This window comes from Pteronotus mesoamericanus, unplaced genomic scaffold, assembly GCF_021234165.1.
Source record: "Pteronotus mesoamericanus isolate MK-2021 breed Mesoamerican mustached bat unplaced genomic scaffold, CSHL_Meso_final scaffold_54, whole genome shotgun sequence".
NCBI lineage: Eukaryota > Metazoa > Chordata > Mammalia > Chiroptera > Mormoopidae > Pteronotus > Pteronotus mesoamericanus.
In genome coordinates this window covers 31642622-31666210 of record NW_026555321.1, presented here as the reverse complement: position 1 = coordinate 31666210, position 23589 = coordinate 31642622, and the positions used below count along the sequence as shown (strand labels likewise).

Sequence of the window (23589 nt, the reverse complement as noted above, 5' to 3'; positions counted from 1 at the left end):
GAGAAACATAGATCGGTTGCCTCTTGCATGCCTCCAACTGGGAACCTGGCCCACAACACGGGCATGTGTCCTGACCAGGAACCAAACTGGGGGCCTTTTGGTTTGCGGGACGATGTCCAACCCACTGAGCCACACCAGAACAATTTCAGCCTTACCAAAAAATTGCTAAGAAAAGTATAGAGAGTTCCCATCTACTCTACATCTAGGTCCCCTTGTTATTAACAGCTTGTATTAGTATGGTACATTTTTCACAATTAATAAATCAATATTGAAATGCTAATATTAAGTAAAGTCCCTACTTGCTTCAAATTTCCTTAGTTTTCACCTGCATTCCTCTTTTCTGTTCCAGGATCTGATCCAGATACCACATTATATTTAGTCATCATGTCTTCTTAGGCTTTCCTTGGCTTGTGATAGTTTTGCAGAATTAAAAAAAAAATTAATGTCTTTGGGGTACTAGAAGTATTCTATAGTTTGATCTGAGTGGTGGTCACATCTATAAGTATATGTAAAATTCATTAAGTATTACATTTAAGATTAGTACGCTTTACCCACTTTAATGGCTGTGTATCATGTGCCTACAAAAAAAACAATTGAATGTCACTCTCCAATCTGCCACAGTCACCAGCACTCCCTGTTATATTCCACTCCGAGTCTGTCAATCTTTGGTATCATCTGCTTGGCATCTGTAGTCATCACATGGTATATAAGTAAGCCCCTTCTAGTTCACTCATCTGTAAAATAAGTATACCAATATTTTCTACCTGATGAGGCTGTAGTGAAGATTAACTGAGATAACATGAGTTCTTAGCATAGTGCCTGGTACATAGTAAGTGTTCAATTAACGGGAACAATGATTATTATTGCTCATGTAACATTTACATTATTCAAACAGGTACACACTCTTATTTCTCCTTAAAGCAAACCCCTCCATCCCTCTTCTCGGATTCCTCTTGTGTCTCCACCCCTCCCTGTCAAGGAAGGTCTGAACTCTGATGGCCGGGTGGTAGAAGAGACAGAGACAAGCCTGCAGAGATGGCCTCCATCTGCTAATGGAAATAAGAGACCCCAAGGATGACCCTTCGACCTAATTCCAGTGTCCAAGGAAACTTTGGTAAAAGTTGGAGTCTTAATCCTTCCCTTCTTAAGGAGCCCCTTGGGGTGCAAGGAGTTCTGCAGTTCTGATATATGCCCTCAAAAGTTGCATCCTGTCTGCCTCATGGGTTCCCCCTGGCCAAGGATCCCTGGGATGGTGGGGATGCTGGAGGGCTTTTGGAAGGGGGCTGTAGAAGTCATGGAAGAAGGTAACCTGCCACCCTGCTCTCTGCTGGCCCAGCCTCTTGGGGGATGCCAGCTTCCCATGTGTCATGCCCTCAGACCTGTGCCCAGAGCAATATAGTTAGTGCTTTAGGGAGACCTGTTGCAAGGAGAAACAGGCTCTGGGCAGGATGCACTGAGAGGCGACAAAGGCCAATAAAGGCCAATGAGATGATGAGGGGAGCAGAAAGAATAGGGAGGTGATAAGGAGGCCAGGCTAGGGCTTGCCCTGCCTTCTGTCTTGCTGAGTGACCACTGGCAAGTCCTTTTCCCTCCCTGAGTCTCCCTTTCCTGATGTTAATTATAACAATAGAAACACCATCACCACCAGTAAATAGCAACAGTGACGACGGTGATGATGATGCTGGTGGTGGTGATAGTGGCTCCTAATTTAAGTATAAGGTACAGGATAAGCCCTTTATGTGTTTGTAGCATAATTTCATCTTTATAAGTATCCCATGAAGTAGGTCCCATAATTACTTCCACTTCATATATGAAAAATGGAGATCATAGGGTCAAGGACTAGTTTAAGGCTTCGCAGGTGAAAAATTTACAGGCACAGGATTTGAACCCTGATCTGCATGACTTGGAGACTTAGGTCATAACCTAGGTTGTATCCTTTGAAGTTGCACCTGTGAAATGGACAGGTAGCCTAAAGGATCTCTTAATTTCCCTTCCAGCACTGACCTTGTGGCCTCTGAGGGCCAGTCCCACATTCACAGAGTAACAGGGAACAGTGACAATGCTCAGAGCTATGGAGCACTTACCTGTGCTAAGGAGTTGCATTTATCACTTCAGTTGATCCTCACAACAGCCAAATAAAGTAGGTACTGTTACCACCATCTCCATTTAACAGGGTGGGAAACTAAGGCACAGAGAGACTGAGGGAAAGGTGCAAAGTTGCACACAGGTGCCAGGATTTGAACCTGGGCAGTCTGCCTCCTAAGCTCTTGCTCTTGCTCAGTCTAGCAGCCCTCTGGATAAAGGGCACATACAGAGCTGTATGAGCCAGAGACTGTCCTACCAATAGGACTCCTTTTCAATTCCAAAGGGTCCCTGTAGACAAGGCCTCACCCTCCAGCCTCCCTCCCAGCTCAGGATTCAAAGGCTTGAAGGTCCCTCCCCTTACACTAAGTTGTTTCCATCTCAGCAACTCCCTGCCCTGGAGACCCAGGCCTCTGAGGCGACCAGCGAGTCCAGGGCCATGGGCAGTGCCCAATGAACCCACCCTCCCATACCTGGGCTGCAGATGGTAGCAAATCCCCTGGTGACCCTGCTGGGTCCCAGACCACAGACACAAACCTCTATTCTGACCTTTTGGCTTCAGCACCAACAGCCACTGCAGACGTCTGCAGTCTGCGGCTACACCCTGCGCAGTGGCCACAGCGCCCGGTTGCTTCTGGCTGCAAGCAGGACTGCCTCCCTTTTTGGCCTTGGGATCAGCAAGGGGGCAGGCCAGGTGGGGAGGGGCGGGGGAGCATGGCTGGCCACCAGGGGCCGTGGGCTGGCTTCTACCGGGCTGTGTGCTTGGCAAAACAGGGACCTCTGCCAAAAGAAGTGTGGGTGGTGGGCATTTCTCTGTCATGGCTTCCTCCTGGGCCACTGTTCACCTGACGTTTCTGATCCTATCAGTGGTGCCCTGGCTCCAGTCCTGGCTACCTGGAAGTGCTTTTGTTCTGAGGACTCCCTGTACACTCTCTGGTGTAGAGTGGCCCTGGGAACTTGAAAGGGCAACTGCAATGTGTGCCTCTGGCTGGACCCAAGAACGGAGGTTTCCAAGGAATCAGACCACATGAGTATGAACATTGGGCAGCGGCCAGGAGTGGTGAGTGGTGAGGAGGAGCAGTGAGGAGGGCCTGGGCCAAGCAGCCCAGGTCTCACCTCCTTCAGGAAGCCTCCCTGGACTACAGGGCAAAATGGTGACAGAATCTCCCACCCACCCTGTCTCTTGGCCCTGTGATCCTCCTTGCTTGCTCCCTCATAACATGCCCACTCCCTTTCTCCAGGTTTACAAAGAACAGGAAAAGAACATTTCTTGTTTCCCATGAAAGAGAGCCCATGTCCTTTCTCCAACATTACCGGAGAAGGAGCATTCCCACACGAGTGGTTTCCCAGCTCCTGTATCTTCCCCTTCATGTGCCCAGGTTTGTTTAATTTTAAACATTGTATGTATGAGGAACTCGCCCCGGACTATTTTTGTCATTTTTACGTGAACTGATATTTTACTAATCACAACAGCTCCTATTTGACAAATAGTTAAACATCTATGCCACAAACATATGATTTAGTCAACGTAGAGACTTCCTTTGCTTCCTTCCCAGCTTTTTTTGCTTTTTAAAATACAGTTTAAGTCACACAGGTACTAGATGCATATCCCTGTTGAATAAGCTAGTGTAGGGACCAAAGCACTAGTTATTTCTTTGGGATGGCTGCTGGGAGGTGATGTGAGGCCCCCCCAGCATGTTTACCTCTGCTGCCCCTTCACTAAGCAGCCCCAGACTGCTGCACATTTTAAACTTGTGCATACTATTTTCCTGACTGTTGGTCTTTGCTCTTGGGTCCACTCTGCAAACTCTCTATGACTGCAATGTATTTGCTTTCAGAAGCAAACTCCTTCTCCTGTGACTTCATAATGTACCTCACCCAGTGCTTGTACTTCCTTTACTCAAGTGCTAAACACCTTACTGTGTGTCAGGGACTAGGGATACAGAATTAAGCAAGACCTGGAATCTTGGCTCAGGGAAGGATCGTGAACACATTGATTGATACATGTGCTCAGAGAGGTTAGATCACTTCTCTGGGTCACACAGCTAGGAGGAAATGGGGCACAAACGTCGGATCTATTTGAGTGAAAGCCCCAAACAAGCTCTTTCCACCACCCTAACCCTCTTGCAGAGCTTGGGGTTTAGTGGGAGAGATGTAACTAAACAAGCAAATAAAACATGTTATGAGACATGCTATAGACGTATATCAGAAGAGCTGACAGACAGAGAGGATAAAGCGATTGATTTTCATGGGGATAGAAGTTACATTGGGGATGGTTCCAGGGCAGATGAAACCTGAGAAGGGTCTTCTACTCTCTAACTTAAGAAGACACATAACTCATGTTGTTAAAATTATATCTAAAGTAAGAGTCAAATGGCCTTGAGTGAGGCGTTATTTATACATAAAATGCCTGAATACCAAGTGCATGAATGGTATGCCATCTCTATACTTTGCCACACACCAGGTAGTAAAGTCCCCATCCCTGGAGGTAACGAGGAAGAAATTAAAACGTTACCAGTCAAGGATTCTGGATAAAGCTTCTAGCATTGGGTGGGATTGTTGAGTTCTTTGGTTCCTTCTAACAATGAGATCCTACAAGTTTTACTATTCTCAATCTAGTGAAGGGAAGGCAGGTCCCTTCTTAGTTCTCCCGCTGAGCTTGGGGAGGGCAGCCCTCTACCCCAGGCAGGCCAAGGCTGAGAGAGACCGGAGGGAGCTCAGTGACATCCAAGAGCCCAGAAGCCTTTGACACAGATTCAGCAAATAGTTTTGAGCAGATGCTCACAGGCCCATGGGTTCCCTTGGCAACCCCCACGGCAGCCCCAAAGGCAGGGGCACCTCACCACAGTCAACCTGAGCCACCAGGTCTGCATAGAGTGGGGAGTACTTGCCCCTGGTCACACAACAGCTCCTGGCAGAGCAGGCCTGTGGGGTGGGAGGTTTCTCCTGCCCCACCAGATGCTGGACTACCTGGAGGCTACTTCCAAAAGTGCTGCAGAGCTGGCCAGAACCCACCTGGTCCAAATCCCTTGTTTGCAGAGGAGGCAACTGAGGCCCAGAGAGAGGAGAGGGAAAGTGCCTGCTGGGGGGCCAGCATCACACGAGGTCCTTTATAGACTTCCCTCATCTGTGAGGTAAGAACCATCTTTACTTTGCACGTGGGGAAACTGACTCTGGAAAAGTGGCAAGATTTCCCTAGAATCACAGAGCTCAGACTGGCAGCATTGGGATTAGAACTCAGCACCTAGTGTGCTTGTGCCTAGTCTTATGCATTCTGACCAGTTCACAGTATATCATCCTCAGTGGTCCTTGTGGTGTCAGAAATATGGGTCATTTGCTCTCAGTTCAAGGGATGTGGGAACTTCCAATGTTCAGGGCGGGGGAGCTTATTTTAAGAATGAAGATCTGGCAAGAAGGGCAGTCTACCACAGAGCCCTCAGGGACCCTGGCCAAGCTAGGGATGCAATGGGGGTGATGGGTTCTGGGTTCTTCTGCACTGCTGGACTTCTTGTGTAAGTAGGGACTCTGGGACTCATCCCAGAATGAAAACTGAGTGGCTGATTAGTTACCTCACGGCACAAAGAGCAACTGGAGTTCTCCTGTGGTCCTCGGAGCTCTCAGGAAAGACATTTCTCCCGTCAAGGTGACAGACAGGAAGTGGCCCAGGAAGGAAGCCTTTTCTCCGGATACTTGAAGATCATTGCTGGTAAGTGTTCTGGCGGTCCCAGCACTCACCTACCCAGTAACAGCCAGTTGCTCACCTGTCAGTCATTGTGGCCTTCACCTGTGACCTCCTTCAAAGCTAGGACCCTGGCTTTTTGTGTTCCCAGAGTCCAGCACACAGTTGGGCTGACAAAAAGCATCAGTTCAAACCTACGTCTTCAGTGGCCAGAGACCCATAGTGGGGTGTATTAATACTAAGAGTCAATGGGAAATCTGAAAGCTAAGGAGTCTACAATTTTGAGAAGCACATTGCTCTTTTGGAAAATGATGTAAAATAGTCTTTGAGTCTATTTGAGAAATGTCACAAATGAACTGACAAACTGTTCAGAATCAGCTTCAAACAACTATAACAGTGTTATGGATTGAATTGTATTCCTTCCGCTCTCTAAAATATGTGGGAATCCTAAGCCCTAGTACCTGTGAATGTGACCTTATTTAGAAATAGGATCTTTACAGAGGCAAGCAAGCTAAGATGAAGTCATTAGGGTGGGCTCTGATCCAATATAACTGGTGTCCTTATAAAGAGGAAATTTGGGCACAGAGACAGACATGCACAGGAGGTGTGAAGAAGGATCAGGGTACTATACTCAAAAGCCAAGGAACTCCAAAGATCACCACCAAACCACTGGAAGCTAGGGGATATGCCTGGGACAGATTCTCCCTTGCAGGGCTCAGAAGGAACCAACTCTGCCAATACCACGATATTGGATTTCCAGCATCCATAACTGTGAGACAACGCATCTGTTACTTTAAGCCACCCAGTGTGAGATGCTTTGTTACAACAGCCCCAGCAAACAATACAGACAGCAAACTGTCTATTTCCAGTGCTTGAGAGAGACTGACATGATCCCAGTGGAAAGAAGCCTGGGGTTCTCAACATTTGAGTCTATTGTTCCCCCTGGGGCCACCTGAGCAGCCGCGGATATCCTAGGCCCTCTGCTGGACACATCAGGATTTCTCTCCCACTCAATCCTTCCGAAGTCCTCTAAATAAGGGCTTCTTACTCCCATTTAAGAATACAACACTGAGGTGGGAGAGTGTTTAAACAACTGTAGCGGATTGCAGAGCCAGGACTGTGAGCTGTGTGCCTAGGCTGTCTAACACCATATTCCCCGACCCCCCACCCTCCCAGCGGGGAACGAACCTGGCCAGAAGAGCTTCCTGGAATTAACAGGTTGGTACCAGAGACCCAAGCTCTTTGTTCCGTCCCCTGTATTTCCGACTCTGGCCAGGCGGAGGGTGTTTTCTCCATTCTCTCATTGAGGAAAACAGGAAGGAAGGAAATGTTCTAACTGCCTAAATGGATAAGGAGTTTTAAAAGCCTGGAGTACTTTTAAAGCCCTCTTTTCGTGCAAGCTTTCACCTTTTACAGAGCACTTTGCATGCATTATTTCCTTGCCACCACTGCCCCTAAGGTGGGAATTACTGTCCACATTTGGAGGGAGACGAGTTGTTTTGCAAGTTGGTGTTAGTTATGGCAGCCTAATACATTGCTCCAATGTGGAAATTCTACCAATCAAATTCATTTGTAAGGAAGGATGCCTATAATTTTTAAAAGGTATTCCCACTGAGGTTGTTTTGGGTGTTATTGTGGCACAGACTTGGAGTAAAACATTTCCCATAAATATCCTCAGACTCCATTAACCTCTTTCAGTTCATTTTCTCTTTGGATGCTCTGAAGGAATGTCCCCATTCCCTGACTGAGGAGGTGACTTTACTCCACTTCGGCTGCAATGGCTCATTTCTGCAGTTCCAGGTGGGTCAGGTTCCTGGGGGCCCTTCTTTGGCCAATGGGGAGCCAGATGCTCTGGGGAGGCCAGTTGGGCCATTCATGGTCTCCCATGGCTCCTGGAGGGCCTGCCCCCATCTCACACAACTGCATCCCCAGCCCCAGCCCAGAAGGGGTGCTGCTGAATGCTTGCTAGCAAGTGGCCTCAACCCCAGTCTTCGAAATGGAGATATAGCTGAGTTGGATTGCTGGTTCCCCACTTTCCTCCAATTCCACTGCATTTTGCTAAAATCCTGGATTCTGGAGCAGGCTTCCTGGGTTTAAATCCCACCTAGGGTAACCAAGGTAATACCCTGTGCTTCTGTTTCTACTTTTAAAAGGTGGGGATAGTGGTTGTGACTACCTCATGGGGCTGTTGTGAAGACTAAATGATTAATATTTTTAAAAGCACTTAGAATAGGGCCTGGCATATAACTAACACTGTGTTAAGTGATTGCTATCATTATTGCTATTGTTATTGTTATTCATTCTTTCAGCCAATACGGATCAAGGACCGTATGTGTAGTCAAGATGGACTGGCTTTGCTACTTACTTGTTGAGAGATTCTGGATGTTTTTCTTAACCACTCTATGCCTTGTTTCCCTCTACGGTGAAATGGGAATAATAAAACTACATACGTTGCAGGCTGGTGGTGAGGATAGGGGGCATGTCCCAATGTCTGGCTCATGGTAAGTACTTAGTAAATACTAGGTACTGTTATTATCATCTGTATTATTGGTGTTACTATGATTTCTAGGCCTTCCACTTCTGACTGGGACAAATTTGTGCTCATCTCGGACAGACTTACTAGCATTTGGGGCCTGGGTAGCCCTTCCTGTGCCTTCTCTAGGTTCTCCCTGACCACCACTCTGCACCCTGCAAGCAATCCAGACCCAGAACTTTGACCCAGACCTTGCTTGCAACCTATCATCCACCAGTCCTCTTCTAGCTACAGAGAAATGTTTTCTAAACATTCATTAGATTGCTAGGGATCCTCCAATAGTTTTGCCACTGCACATAGATTATAATTCAAACATTGCATGAGGTCCTCTAGGCCTAGCCCAACCAGCCCTGAGCAGGTATTCCTCTGCCTGTATCACCTACGTATGGCCTTTGCTCATCCCTCCCCAGCCCACTGCCCTCTTCACTCTGCTTCAAACCCTGTACCTCTGCATGGCTGGCTGCTTCTACCAGTGAGAGCTCTGGTCAAAGTTTCCTCCTTAGTGACTGCCCATCACTTCCCACCCTGCCACCCTGTTTTGTTCTCTTTGCAGTGCTTGTGATTCCCTGAACCCATCTTCTTTATTTTTTTGGTCACTTATCTGCTGGAGTGTCAGCACCTTGAGGACAGGGGTCGTGTTTCATTCCGAGGGCACCCTGGGTTGAATAAAAGCATAACAGTGACTGCACATAGAGGGTGCTCTGTAAACACTAGTAAACAGATAAACCCTGTCCCCAAGCATCCTTTAGGGAAGAGATAATGCATCTTATTATATAATAAAAGAGGTTGAACCCCTGGGAAGCCCTTCCCCCTCTTGGGGGGAGGAGAGGGGGGATGTCACCTCCTCCTCTGATAGGAGGGCTCGCATAGATGTCTCTCCTCAACCCACGCCTGTCAAAAACTGCTGTGTTTAAACGCCCATGTTTCTGTTCTGTATTATCGATCGTTTAATATCCAAGAGACGGCATTAAATAAATACATGAGCAATTATGTAATGTGTTTGGAAACAACTGGGTTAGTCCCAAAGTGCTTGGGTGAGAAACAAAACTTCAGCAAAGTGAGAGGTCTGGGTGGTCTCTGAGGGAGGGGGACAAGGGCACCTGGCCAGTCTGCCTGTCTCCTCCCTCCCTGATTCAGTCTGGAGTTACTCATCTTCTTCGCCCTGGCAGGGTGCAATAATAGAAAGCGATCTCAGGATCTTGGTGTTGCAATCTGGCTCTCCCAGCTCCTGGCTGGGAAGTAACTTCACTCTGGGTCTCAGTCTGCTTATCTGTGCACGGGCTAAAAACACCTACTGGGAAGTCAGATGAGAATATGACTCTGAGCTCTAGCTCAGAGGATATTCTTATAGCAGGTAAGTTGGGTCTGATGCTGAAAGGTAAGCAGTGTGAGCTCTGGTCCTTGATAGGGGTCAGGATGGGGGTGTGGGGCATGGACTTCGAGGTTTGAGGAGATATAACGAAAGGCAAACTGAGCATGGCAATAACAGAGGCACAAAGAAAGGACTTTGGGTGTATGGAGGAAGATGTGCTTCATCCCAGCTAGAAGCCAGAGAAATCTCACAGAGCTGCTGTATCAGCTGGCTCTGGAAGCCTGAGAGGGCTCCCCATTTAACTAACCTGTGTTAGGCACCCAGCATGCCTGTTCACTCAACAAGCATTTATCGAGCACTCACTATGTTCCAGTTATTCTGCTAAGTACTTCCTGTGAATCAACTTTGCTGGACCTTAACAAGGAGATGTTGTGCTATCCCCATTTTACAGTTGAGAGAACTGAGACTCAGTTTACTGTGTGAAGTGATGCTATTTTATTCTGTGTTTGTGCCAAACTCCCTATGCAAACGCAGAAGGAATGCTGGGGAGGTTTCCCAAACCAGCACAATGTTGCATAAATAATTCATGTGTCCCTGCCACAGTGGCGGAGAAAAGGTCGCTGCTGTCAAACTCTGCTTTCCTTCTCAGTTGGCTTTGTATTAAATAAGCAGCAACCCAATAGTGCCCTCCTCCCAGACCTACCCCACCCCCGTCAAAACCCCAGTCTTCAACTCACCCCTCCACATGTTCTGGTTAAATAAAAGGCGTCAGGGTTTTGAAAGTGGGGCCCATGTCTTGCTGGCTCTGGGGACTGGGTGATGAAGTCCAGCTCTGGAAAAGGGAGATGGCATTGATTAGGGGTGGGAGTCTTGATGGAGACCTGAGTTAGGAAGGAGTAGGAAGTGATGTGGAGTATCCCCTATGTACTGACACTGGGCTGGGGCCAGAGTTCCGCAGGGATGGAGATTGAAGAGAAGCAGGAATGACCCTTCTTCTCACCTTACCCCCTAGGAGCTGATCCAGCCAAACAGGGACCCAGACCCTGCCTTCCCCATCAAAACTTGCCAGATGGGCTTTCCCCCTCCCAGGCCCTGTTCAAGGGAAGCAAGTCCACCTGCTGGCTGGTGTGTCAAGATGGGACCTCCCTGTCCTCTGCCTGCTAGGTGGTGTGGCCTGCAAGGGCAGAAGGAGTGTCATTGATTGGTCATGGGTGTGTGCTTTAGAGAAACAGAGTCCCTGAGCCAAGTGGCTTAACTTTTCTGAACCTCCATCTGTAAGACAGAAATAATATCTACTTTTACAAGCATTTGTATGTATGTGTATATACGTGTGGGTTTATGCAATTTTAATGTGTATGTAGTTTTATGTAATCTCTACTATGATCAAGATACAGGACTGTTCTATCACAAGTTTCTTTGGACCAACACTTAATAGTCACATTCATTTTCCTCCCACCTTCAATCCTAAGCCCTGGCAGTCACGAAACGGTTCTTCATGTCTAGAATAGCGTTTTCTCAACAGTGTTCTATAAATGGGATCATGCTATACGTAACCTTTGGGGATTGGCTTTTTTAATTCAGTATAATTCTGCAAATTCATCAGGTTGTTGCATCTATCAATAGTTAATTGTTATTTATTGTTGAATAGTGTTCCATAGTATAGATATACCACAGTTGGTTTAACCATTCATCCACTAATGGTTTCTTTAACCATTCATAGCCAGTTTTTGGCTGTTATGAGTAAAGCTGCTCTAAACCTTTGTGTACCTATATTTTATGTGGACATAAATTTTCATTTACTTGGGATAAATGCCCATGAATGAAATTGTTGGGTTGCATGGTAGCTGCATTCTTAGTTGTTGGTATTTTTTTAAAAAGAAACTTCCTAATTTTTACTGAGTGGCTGTACCATTTTACATTTCCACCAGCAACATATGAATCATCCAGTTTCTCAGAATCCTCATCAGCATTTGGTGGTGTTATTTTTTATTTTAGCCATTCTATAGGTATGTATGGGGTTTTAATTTGCATTTCTCTAATGACTTATGATGTTCAATATTTTTCATGTGCTTATTTGCCATCTGTATATCCTCTTTGGAGAAATATTTCTTCATTACCTTTGCCTATATTTTAAGTTGGGTTGTTTTATTTTTTTAAACCGCTGTTTTGAGAGTTTTTAAAAAATATATGTCAGATATCAGTACTTTGTCAGATTTTGTGGTTTGCAAATATTTCCCTCCATTCTTCAGTTTGTCTTTTCATCCTCTTAACAGAGTCTTCTGTAGAGCACAGCTTTTATTTTTGTGAAGTTTAATTTATTATTTTTTTAATTTTATGGATCATGCTTTTGGTGTCAAGCCTAAGAACTCTTTGCCTAGCCATAGATCCTAAAGATTTTCCTTTTCCTTTTTTTTTTTTTTTTTTTTTTTTTACTAAAACTATTGTAGTTTTACATTTTACATTTAAGTGGCCCATTTTGAGTTAATTTTTGTATCAGGTGTGAGACCTCAATAGCTTTTTTTTTTAAACATATGGGTGTCCTGCTGCTTCAGAACCGTTGGTTAAAAGATTATGATCTTTCCTCCACTGAATTGCTTTTGCACCTTTGTTAAAAATCAGTTGGATTTACTTGTGTAGGTCTATTTATAGATCTTTATTCCACTTCATTGATCTATATGTCATCTCTCTGTCAATATCATACAGTTTCAATTTTTTGTGTAATATATCTTGAAACTAGGTAGCCTGATTCTTTTTAATGTATTCTTCTTCAAAACTGTTTTAGCTATTCTAGCTCTTCTGCCTTTTCCATATACATTTTAGAATAATACTTTGTATATTTACAAGAATATTGCTGGGATTTTGAAAGGAATTGCAGAGAACTGACATCTTAACTTTGCTGAGTCTTCCAATCCATGAACACACTATGTAATTTCATTTATTTAGGTTTTTAAAAAATTTCTTTCTTCAGTGTTTTGTAGTTTTTAGCATACAAATCTTGTATATAGAAATGCAATACATTTTTTCTATGTTTATCCTGTGACCTTCCTAAACTCACTTATTAGTTTCAAGAGATTCTTTTTTTTTTTTTTTGTATATTCTTTGGGATTTTTTATGTAGAGAATGAAATTATCTGCAAAAAGAGGTAGTTTATTTCTTCCTTTCCAATTTGTATGCCCTGTCTTGTCTTATGGCAATGGCTAGTACTCCTAGCACTATTTGAATATAAATGTGAGGGCTGATATCCTTGTCTTGCTTCTAATTTTAGAGGAAAACATTTAGTCTTTATACATTAAGTATTATGTTAGATATAGTTTTTTTGTAGATGTTCTTCATTAAGTTGTGGAAGTTCTCCTCTATGCCTATTTTTTTTTGAGTATTACATCATAAATTAGTGTTGAATTTTATCAAATGCTTTTCTTGTATTGATGACTATGACCATATGAATTCTCTTCTTTAGCCCATTAACATGGTGGACTATATTAATTGACTTTTAAAATGTGGGACCAACCTTGCAGTCTTGGAATAAACCCTATTTGGTCTTAAGGCATAATTGTTTTTATACATTGTTGAATTCTATTTCCTAATGTTTTGTTAAAGATTTTCACATCTATATTCATGAGGGGTGTTGGCCTGTAGTTTTTATTTTTATTTTTTGTACTGCTTTGTCTGGTTTTTATATCAGGGTAATGCTAGCATCACAAATTGAACTGGAAAGTGTTCCCTCCTCTTCCATTTACTTAAAGACATTGTGTAGAATTGGTGTTAATTTTTGAAACATTTAGTTAAATTCTTCAGTGAAACTATCTGGTTTGGAGATTTAATGTAATATGTTAAGGTTTAAGTCTACAATTTCATTTTTTGTTTTCTGTTCTTTCTACATACACTTACAACCATATCTAAAAGTGTTATAGTTTTTGCTTTAACCATCAAACATAATTTAGAAAGCTCAAGTGGTGAAAGAATGTCTATTGCCTATACCCATACTTTTGCTTACCAGATTCTTTTTTTCTTTCCTGATATTCCAAGATTTATTTTTAAAAATTGTGTTCTTTATGTTTGTAGAACTTCTTTTAGCCTTGTTTTAGGGAGATTTTCTAGCAACAAATTCTCTTAGCTTTCCTTCATCTTAGGATGTCTTGATTTTCCCTTAATTCCTATAGAATTGTTTTGCTGGATATAGAATTCTTACTTGACAGTTCTTTTCCTTCAGCACTTGAAAGGAAAAAATGTGCCACTTCTTTCTGGCCTGCATGATTTCTGCTAAGAAACCCACTATCATTCAAATTGTTTTCTCCTGATAAGTATGTTATTGCTCTCTCAGTGCTTTAAAGATTTTAGTTTTGCTTTTAGTTTTGAGAAGTGTAATTATTTTGTATCTTGGTGTGGATTAATTTGGATTTATTCTCTTTGGAGTTTTCTCAGCTTCATAAATCTGTAGATTTATTTATTTTTTGCCAAATTTAGAAGTTTTTAGTCATTCAAATACTTTTTCAGCTCCACTGTCTTTCTCAAATTCTTTCAAGGGTTCAGAGACATACACATTAGATCTTTTGCTATAGTCTCACAAGCTCATTTTTAAGTCTATTTTAATTTGTTATTCAGATTAGATATTTCCTATTGTCCTATATTCCACTTCAATGATTCTTTTCTCTGTTCCCTCCAGTTTGTTGTTAAGCACATCCACTGAGTTTTTAACAAAACTTCGGTTATCATATTTTTCAGTTCTAAAATTTCCATTGGGTTCTTCTCTATGTCTTTTATTTCTTTGCTGGGACTTTTTATTTTTTAATTTGTTTCAAATGTGTTCATAACTATTCCTTAAATCATTTTTATGATGGCTGCTTTAAAATCTTTGTCAGATAAAATAACATCTCTGTCATTTCAAGGTTGACATCTACTGATTGTCTTTTGTTTCTTTTTTTTCCATTCAATTTGAGATCATCCTAGTCCCTGGTATAAGTAAATTTCATTGGAAGCCTGGGAATTTGGGAAATTATATTATGAGACTTTATTAAACCTTTTCTTCAACTGGCTTCCTCTGACATTACTTCAGTATGGGAAAATGGGTTGGGAACTTCAGCTCCCCATGAAGCCTCCACTGATACCTCCGTGGATGGAAAGGGTAGGAGTGCCTTGTTGCCACTCCACTGAAACCATGACTTCTGCAGGGGGTGAGGTCTTACTACCATCCACTGAGGACTGAAAGTCCTGACTCCCTAATTGGCCTTCTTTGACACCACCCCATTTGGGGATTTGGGATGTCTTCCTTAGAGCCTGATGAAGGCAGAAGTCTAGTTTCCTTAATGGATCTTTGTTGGTAGGGGTGGGAGCCACAATGTTTTTTTTATGGTGTTTCACTGGAGTTGAGCAGTTTTTGTCTAAAAGTGTTTCCCCTTCCCTTGTTTTTCAGTTAGAGAAAGTAGGGTTTTGTTGGTGGTTTTTAAATTTTTTTGCTTCCTATTGGCATTTCTTCATTTCTGGCTTCTTCAGATCTAACTTTGGCATAGGTGAGGCAAAAAAGAAAGCCCAGGAACTATTATATTGCTTCTTGGATCTTGAGATCTTCAGAAGATCTGTCTTCTATCTTTTAGAGTTTTCTAATATTTGTTTTATATAGAATGTCCAAGGGTTTAGTTGCACCTGGCAAGTGGAATAAGAAGTACCTCTACTCCATCTTCCTGGAAGCAGAAGTCCACCTGAAAACCTTTTAACAAGTGCTTCCTAGCTCCCTGGAATTTTCCAAATTGCCTGTATCTTCTTGACACTGCTAATCAAATCAGATCTTCTTAAATGCTTGTCATTTCCCATGGGATTCCAGCTTTCTACTTGACTCAGGTGAGTGCCCAGTAAGAGACAAGAGATAATTTGGGCTTTTAGATGTGATAATTGGTGACTTAAAGCAAAGCCACAAAGATGTCAACTTGCTAACCCCAATTGGTCTTTTTCAGGGTCTCCAGGCCTCGCCCCCTTATGTTTCTTCAGGGGAATACAGGAATCTGAGCACTCTTTCTAATCATAAATGCCTTAAGCCAGGACATGAAAGTTCATAACTTTGCCTCCTTCCCCACTGCTGCTGGTTCCTCCTGCTAGGCTGTGCATTACCATTTACAAGAGGCTCTCAAGTCTGGACCTCATCTCCTCCCCTCTGCAGCTCTGGCAGTCAAGAAGCAGTCACCATTTTTCTGTGTGAAGTGTCTGGCTTCTAGAGGGCAGTGACCTATCCAAAGCCACTTAGTTCCACACAGGAAGAGCCTGGATCACACCAAGGCCTTGTGACTCTGGCACCAATGTCATTTTTGAGGCTCTACCCTGTGTGGCCCCAAATCTTCCCTGTATTTTTATCTAGGTCAGCAGTTCTCAATGTGTGGTCTGCATGTCCCTGAGGGTTTCTAACACCCTTGCAGGGGAGCTAAGAGGTCAAAATTATTTTCCTAATAATACTAGGATGTTATTTGTCATCTTCGCTGTGTTGATATTTGCACTGCTGGTGCAGAAGCAATGGTGAGTAAACCTGCTGGTGCCCTAGCACAGATCAAGGGAGTGGCACCAAATTGTACGAGTAGCCACCATTTTCTTCCTCGCCACACAATTGCAGTACAAAAATGTCAGCTTCACTTAAGAATGTTTTGGGCAAAGCAGGAAAATTATTAATTTTATTCAATCTTAACCCTTCAGAACATGAAATGGGAAGTATTCATACAGCCTGCTATACCTCAAAGTATGATGGGTGATGGAGGAAAAGTTCTCATGCCATCAATTGAATTGCAAGCTGAATTACCCTCTGTTTTCATGACTACTTTTTACATAAGGCAAAGACTGACGCACAAATGAAGATTATTCAGACTTGGGTATTTGGCAGAAATTTTCTCAAAAATGAGCAAAGTAAGCCTATTGCTTCAAGGAAAACAACTGATAACGTTTGTTTTCAATGATAAAATTTGAGATTTCAAAGTGAAAATTAGAATTTTGGAAAACTTGTATCTGCTATCCCAAGATGTAGCTTCCCAAGATGCAAAAGTATTTTGGATGAGGTCAGTGGTGAGATTACAGATGTGAATTTTACAAATCCTATATAACAAAATGAACAAACATTTCAAAGATCTGTGTAACGCAATGAGCCAATATTTTCTAAATGACCAATGAATGACATTACAAAAGCATGCATGGGTAACAAATTCAATGAAGTATAAGAAGAGAAAAAGGATTTTAGTGCACAAGGAAAACTCATTGAGATACCTTTAGGTTCTTCATTGCAAATGATTCTTAAGATGCTATCTGCTTTGGGCTGAATTGTGTCCCCTCTAAAATTCATTTGTTGTAGTCCTAACTAACATGCAGTACCTCAGATTGTGACTGTGTTTGGAGACAAGGCATTTAATGAAGTGATTAAGGTAAAACAGGGTCATTTCAGGTGGCCCTAGTTGACTGGTGTCCTTATAAGTAAAGAAAATTTGGACATTCAGAGAGACACCAGGGGTGCATGTGCACAGAGGAAAAACCATGTGAGGACACAGCGAGAAGGCAGCCACCTGCAAACCAAGGAGAGAGACCTCAGAAAAAACCAACCCTGCCGAAGCCTTGATTTCAGACTTCAAGCCTCCAGAACTGTGAGAAAATACATTTCTGTGGTTAAAGCCACCCAGTCTGTGGTATTTTGTTAAGGCAGCCGTAGTAAACTGATATGCCATCACTTGTTGAGTTTGGGTGTAGTATAAAGCAGAATATATACAATTATCTGAAAGGGTTATTAAAATATGTCTCTCCTTTCCAATCACATATCTCTGTGAGACTGGAATTTTTCATATACATTAACCAAAACATTGCATGGCAACAGATTGAATGCAGAAGCAGATGAGAATCCAGCTGCCCTCAATTAAGTCATTAAAGAGATTGGCAAAAACATAAAACATTACTCTTCTCATGATTTTTTTTTTGTTTTGGAAAATATAGTTATTTTTAAATAAAATATGTTGTATATGTTGGGTTTATTATTGATTTTTAAATGGATTAATAAATATTAAAATCTCAGTTTTAATTTCTAACGTGGTAAATACGGAAAGTATTCATATAAGCAAAACTTGTTGGGGTTCTCAATCATTTTTAAGAATATAAAGGGTTCTGAGACAGAAAGTTTGAGAATGGCTAATTGAGGTCAGTGTTTCTCAAACCAGGGTCATTTGAATATACTGTCAAGATGGTTATTATCTGTCCTTTAATTGATCCCATGGTTCTTTTCTTAATAATTTGCTTGATTAAAACTTAGACACATTATTTTAAAAGGAAACTTTGTCACTACCACCAGTGTAAACCAGTACCATCACCACCAATAAAGGATTACCACAACAAAGAAAAATAACAAAATGTTTTTCCATATAGTGAATCTGAGTGCCCTCCTAAGCCCCTGAGCCCAAAGGTGGCTTACTCTCTGCTCAGAGTTTAGCCAATATTTAGGAGGAACGAGGCTGTAATTAAAGATACACTAGTGCCTTTTGTGTTGATGTGACCTGGAAGACTGAAGGAGGACCGAAAACAGACTAGTTTTCCCAGCAGCTGTTGGGCTGTTCTTGCATACTACCTACTATCCTCCTGGGTACCATCAGAGACACATGCCTCATACTTAGGGATGATCAGATTTAATGGAACAGAGACTGAAAGGTGGGGGAGCTTCTCTTCACAAACCCTGCCTTCTTGAAAGTGAGCATGGCAGAGGGTGCTACTTGTGCTCACAGGCCCAAGATCACTGACCTCCGCAGCTAGGCTTGAAAACTGGTGCACTCTAGCTCACGTAAGCCCATAAGATGTTATTTGTTACAGCTCTCCTCAGAAATCAAATCAGTGTATGGCCTGCAGACATCTCAACTCAAGCTTGCGCATATTCTGGTCTTGATTCAGCCCCCCTCCCAAATCTGTTTTCCTTCCCATGTTCCTTTCTAAGTGAATGGCACCTGGCCAAGAATGTTCCTAACAATGCTGTTTGCAAGAGCTGAACCTTGCAAACAAACCACATGTCCACCAGCAGGAGAATGAATCAACAGACTGTGATTTTCTTCATGCCAGGAAATACTATACAGCAATGAGAGTGTATCAGCTCTATTTGCAGCCACCACATGGATGAGTCTGAGAAGCAATGTTTCCTGGAAGAAGCATCTCAGAAGGTTGCAGACTATGTGATGCCATTTCAAAGAACTAACACAAAAGCAGAACTAAACAATACGTAGAGTAAGCATACACCCACAAGATAAAAATGTTTAAGAAAGACAGCACATGGGCATTCTATGTACTTTATGCTCAGTTTTGCTGTGAACCTAAAACTGCTCTAAAAATACAGTCCATAGAAAGAAAAAAAAAGCAAGGAAATGATAAGCACAGGATAGTCATTTCCTGGGGCAGAAGCAGAGGTTGGGATGAAGACATTCACACAGGAAGAGGCAAATGATTGGTGCCACCCTGGTTCTTGGGTTGGGTTGTGGGTCCATGATATATATTATGTTATTAAACTAACATACATGCTACACAATCTATTTTGCATGTGTCAAAATATAATATTCAAAACATAACAAAAAATGTGCAATCTCTGAGCCAGTAGTTTTGTTCCCTAAGAACATATTCTAATAGAAATAATTGGAAATGCAAACAACATTTCTGTCATAAAGATATTTATAAGAATGTTTTTTACTTTTAAATCATGGCACTAATTTGGACAAAATCTTAATGTCCAATCCTAAAGGGTTAGCTCAGTAAATGACTGAGCAGCCATAAAATAGAATATTACACATCTATCAAAAAGCATTTTTCAAATAATTTTGAATGGCCTAGGAAAATTTCTTAATAACCTCAAGAGAAATAAGCAGAGTAGAGAATAGAAATAATACATGATATCAATTTTCCTGACCCTAATAAGAAACTTATGTTTATAGTATATAAAAAAGGCATAATGTTGCAAAATACCATTAAAAGATACAGTCTTCCCCAAATGTCCACATTGGTGGTATTTAAAGTTTTTGATTTTTCTATAAAATGCATCTATATATTTTTACATTTTCTCTAGTAAACATGCATGTAGGAAAACATGCTAGCACATGGCATGTTAGTATAAGAAGACCAGCTTGCCCATTTTCCAGCACCCTCACAGTCCCCTCTCCTTAAATGATTATCCAGCTGCTCCCTGAGGCTGGAGTTTAGTGTCTGATAGGTATCCATCAGCCTGACTCTACCAGAGGACCAGAGTTGGAGGGAAGGGGGCATCAGACAGCCCCCTGCTTCCCAGCCTTCAGTCTCCAGGCTGATGCCCCCCTCAGGTTACTCCCCTCACTCACTTCAGCCTGACCCCACACAGCCCTCTCTGCAGGGTCACTTTTGAGAATGGAGAAAGGGGCCAGGTCCCTGGGCTTTGCTGGCTTTGCCCAGCCACCAGCCTCTCCACACAACTAGGGCTACTCAGACCCTACCTGGGAGATGGGGCGGCGGTTGTGGGGCGGGGGACGGGAATATGGAGGGACAGCACCTTGGACAGCTCCATTCCAGACCTAGACTGTGCCCTGCCAGGAATTCCTCCTGCCTGAGGTCCTCACTTTTCCATCACTTCCGCTCTCTAGAGATACAAATCAGCCCCCAAAGTTCCCTGTCCCCATCACATCTGCATTCTCTCCTGTTATGAAGCCACCTGCCCATCAGATTGTGGAGGAATGGCCTATTCACTTTATTGCCCCATTTTACAAATGGGGAGACTGAGGCTTTTAGAGGTAAGACTGCATATCTGAAGGTTTACACCTAAAGGTGGCCAAGCCAGTCTGTGTGGCTCCCAAAGCCAGCAGGTTCTACGTCCCATGCCCCACACCTGCTGCTGCCATCAGCAAGTGCTATGAACTTGTGTGATGGTCTCTTCAAGTCCATAATAAACTGAAGCTCAGTTCTGTTGAGCCATCTGCCACACATCAACTTAGAGGCAGATATGTTGACTGGTTGCAGAAGGGAACATGCCTGCAGAAGGGAACACACCTGCAGCCAGGAACTGAGTAGCAAGAGGCCTGCACCCTCTCTGGCTTCCCTGGCTGGGCCAGTCAATCATATGGGCATGGGGGGCTGGGGGACCGGTGTGGGCCAAGTTCTTTGAAGGTGTGGGGGAGAGCTGTGGGTGGTGAGCCTATCAGCCAAAGCTGACTGCTACTGAGGCTGCATGGCCTTAAGCAAGTTTTCTCCAGGCCTCAGTTTTGCCATTACAAGGGGTTGGTATATAAGATTCTTTCCAAACCTGACAAGGTATTTTATGGATGCAGGTGTTTGGGGGTTGTCTTCATATTCCTGTCCTTTGGGGTTCATAACAGCCAACGGGAAGAAGAAGAGCGGATTCGCAGAGTAGAATGGTGGGCCCAAGGTCACACCATTGACCCCAACTAACAACAACAATGATGATAATGCTCTCCTACCTATAAGATGTAGGCAATTTACATCTACCAAATCTTTCCATGCCCACTGTTTTATTCACAGTCCCTATTTTACAGATGAGGAAATAGGATTAGAGAGGAAGAAAGAGTAGCCTAAGGCCATACAGCTGGCTCATGGCAGGGAAGATCCTTGTTCTTATGCATTTGTTCCATGAAATTTCTAAATTATTGTCCCCTGGGAAGCTGCAGGCATGGATTTTCCAGACATCTGTCCAGATAAGCTGAAGCCTCTTGTAAGAAAAATCATCTTGTGCCCAAGGTGGGAGGGAAACTATACACAGGGAATTTCTGTTTAGGCATTTGCAGAGAACATGTTTCCTGTGCTACAAAAATAATAGCTGGGCATCCAAGCTGGACGGTTTACCTAATGCACTTCACATGTATGACACCCACTTCAAAGGTAGTTAGCAGGAGCACTGGGTAAGGAGTCTAGTCTTGGCACTGCCCCCCTCAGCCATGTGCCCTGGGCTAAGTTCCTCTCTGAAAAGAGAGGGGTTTGGACAAGGTAGGTCCCATGGTCCTCACTACTCTGAGCACTGCACCAGTCTTTACCAGAGGTGTGTCTGTCATTTCTCATTCATCCTTTGTCAGCCAGGAGGGCTTAGGAATGATGATGGCCAGGACACAGCATGCTGTGCTCACTGCTGGACTCCAGTCCCTGGCATTCAGTAGGATCACATCACAGCTTCTAGATAGGTGACAGGGTTCTAGGAGCAAATCCCAAGGGCATCAGTTTTGTGTCACACAGAGGAAAAGGACCCCTTGAGGCTGCTACTCACTGAATGCTAAATGTGTGCTGGAGTGTATTCTCCAAGTGGGTTAAGGACCTAATTAATCCTCAAGCAATGCTAAGAGTTCAGAGATGCTGCTATTGCCCTGCCCATAATCCCACAGATCTAACTAACCACTATGGTGCAATTTCCTCCACAGTATCTTCACCTGTTTGTTTGAGGGCTGTTTCTGGTGGGCAAGTTCTAGAGAAGTGACACCCTTCCTCCTACTCCAGCAACCCTCAGGCAATGACTGATGGGAGTTGGTGTATCACTACCTCAGCTTTGTTGCTTCTCAAGTGGGAACACTGTGAGCTCTGGACTCTACATCAGCTCCCAGAGTCTGCAGTGTGACTGAGCCTCCAATGCCCACAGTGATAATTAAGTTTCCTGAAAACATTTCCTCTTTCCTGCCTTACTTCCCCACTCCCTTGCCAGCATTCATGTGGCTCCCACATAAATGGTTTGAACTTAAATTATTGTCTTGTGGTCTGCTTCTGGGAGAACACAGCCTGGGAAAGGAAGGCGCTAATATTATTCCCATTTTCATGGGAATAAAGCTGATGCTCAGAGAGAAGTGACTTTCCCAGGGTGACATGGAAAGTCCAGATGGGATCCAGGCCCAATTGAGCGTAGAATTTTTGTTTTAATCATCACATATGTCAGGAATAAAGATCTAAAACTAAGATTGAGAGTCTATTGAGAGAATGGCGATGGAGGAACATTAACTTACTTCAGGCATGAATACATTCATTCATTCATTAATTCATTCATAGACTCTTTACTGAAATCAACTACTTGTCAAGCCTTGACCTGGGTGCTGGGGGCACACTGTTTAAATGCAATGGCCCTGGAATTTTAGTTAGGGACCTTGCTCAAACTCAGGCTCCAGCCATGTGCTAGCTGTGTCATGTGGGTAAATGATTCAACCTTTCCTTACCTCTGCTCTGTCACCTGTCAAATGGAGGACCACGGTAGTGCCTACCTCATAGAGCATTGGGAGGGTGAACAGACTTATATGTCTAAATAAGTGCTCAATGTGTGTTAACTATAAAGTGGTGGTAAAGTCAGTGCTGAAACTGGAAAGTGATATGTGGCAGCAATATTATCATTTTTAGCATGTCTTATCACTTAGGCCAGTCCACAGTTATAATAAATAACTGTGAGTTGCACTGGAGTTTAAAGTTTGCATTTCCCCCTACTTTTCCTTTATCCCTCCATCTTTTTTCCCCTTTCTTCTTCCCACTGACACAAACCCTTGTCCTCTGTTCCTTGTCTGACCCTGTACTGGGCTCTGGGACACACAGATGACAATACTCTGCCCTAGGGAACTCTAGGATCCTGTAGGAAATGGGGAGATAGATAAGGGAACTGTATAGCCCAGTGTGGTGATAAAAAGCCAACACAAGTGTAGGGGAGCATGAGGATGGGCAACTGACCTTGTCTGGTAATGCTAGAATTGGGGGAGGGAGCCACTTGGTTCAGAAGGGTTAAGTCACCTACTTAATGCCACATAGCAAATAAATGGTTGGTCTGACTCCAAATCCCATGATTTCTAATATCTTGCTATGTTGTCACATTCTGTTAAGGGCCCCAAGAAATCCGTAATAACAATGACTTCTATTCCAAGACCGATCTGGGGACTTAGCCCAAGTGAGTGTTTTGTGTCTGGCTACTCACAGAGAACAGAGCTTCTGAAATCTCATGAGAATGAACAACTGAAGAATTGTGAATAATATGAAAGCAATAAATATTTATTTCAAAGGGAG

General features: G+C 43.2%; 1 protein-coding gene across 1 annotated transcript in view; it reads right to left on the bottom strand.

The window, feature by feature from the left end:
• ATP2B2 (ATPase plasma membrane Ca2+ transporting 2) overlaps nt 1-10365 on the bottom strand; it is a 210642-nt gene extending 200277 nt beyond the window's left edge. Inside the window, exon 1 of the mRNA XM_054595305.1 lies at nt 10344-10365. The gene's annotated coding sequence lies outside the window, so the exon portion shown is untranslated. The remainder of the gene's footprint in view (nt 1-10343) is intronic.
• Between the last annotated feature and the right edge of the window lie 13224 nt (nt 10366-23589).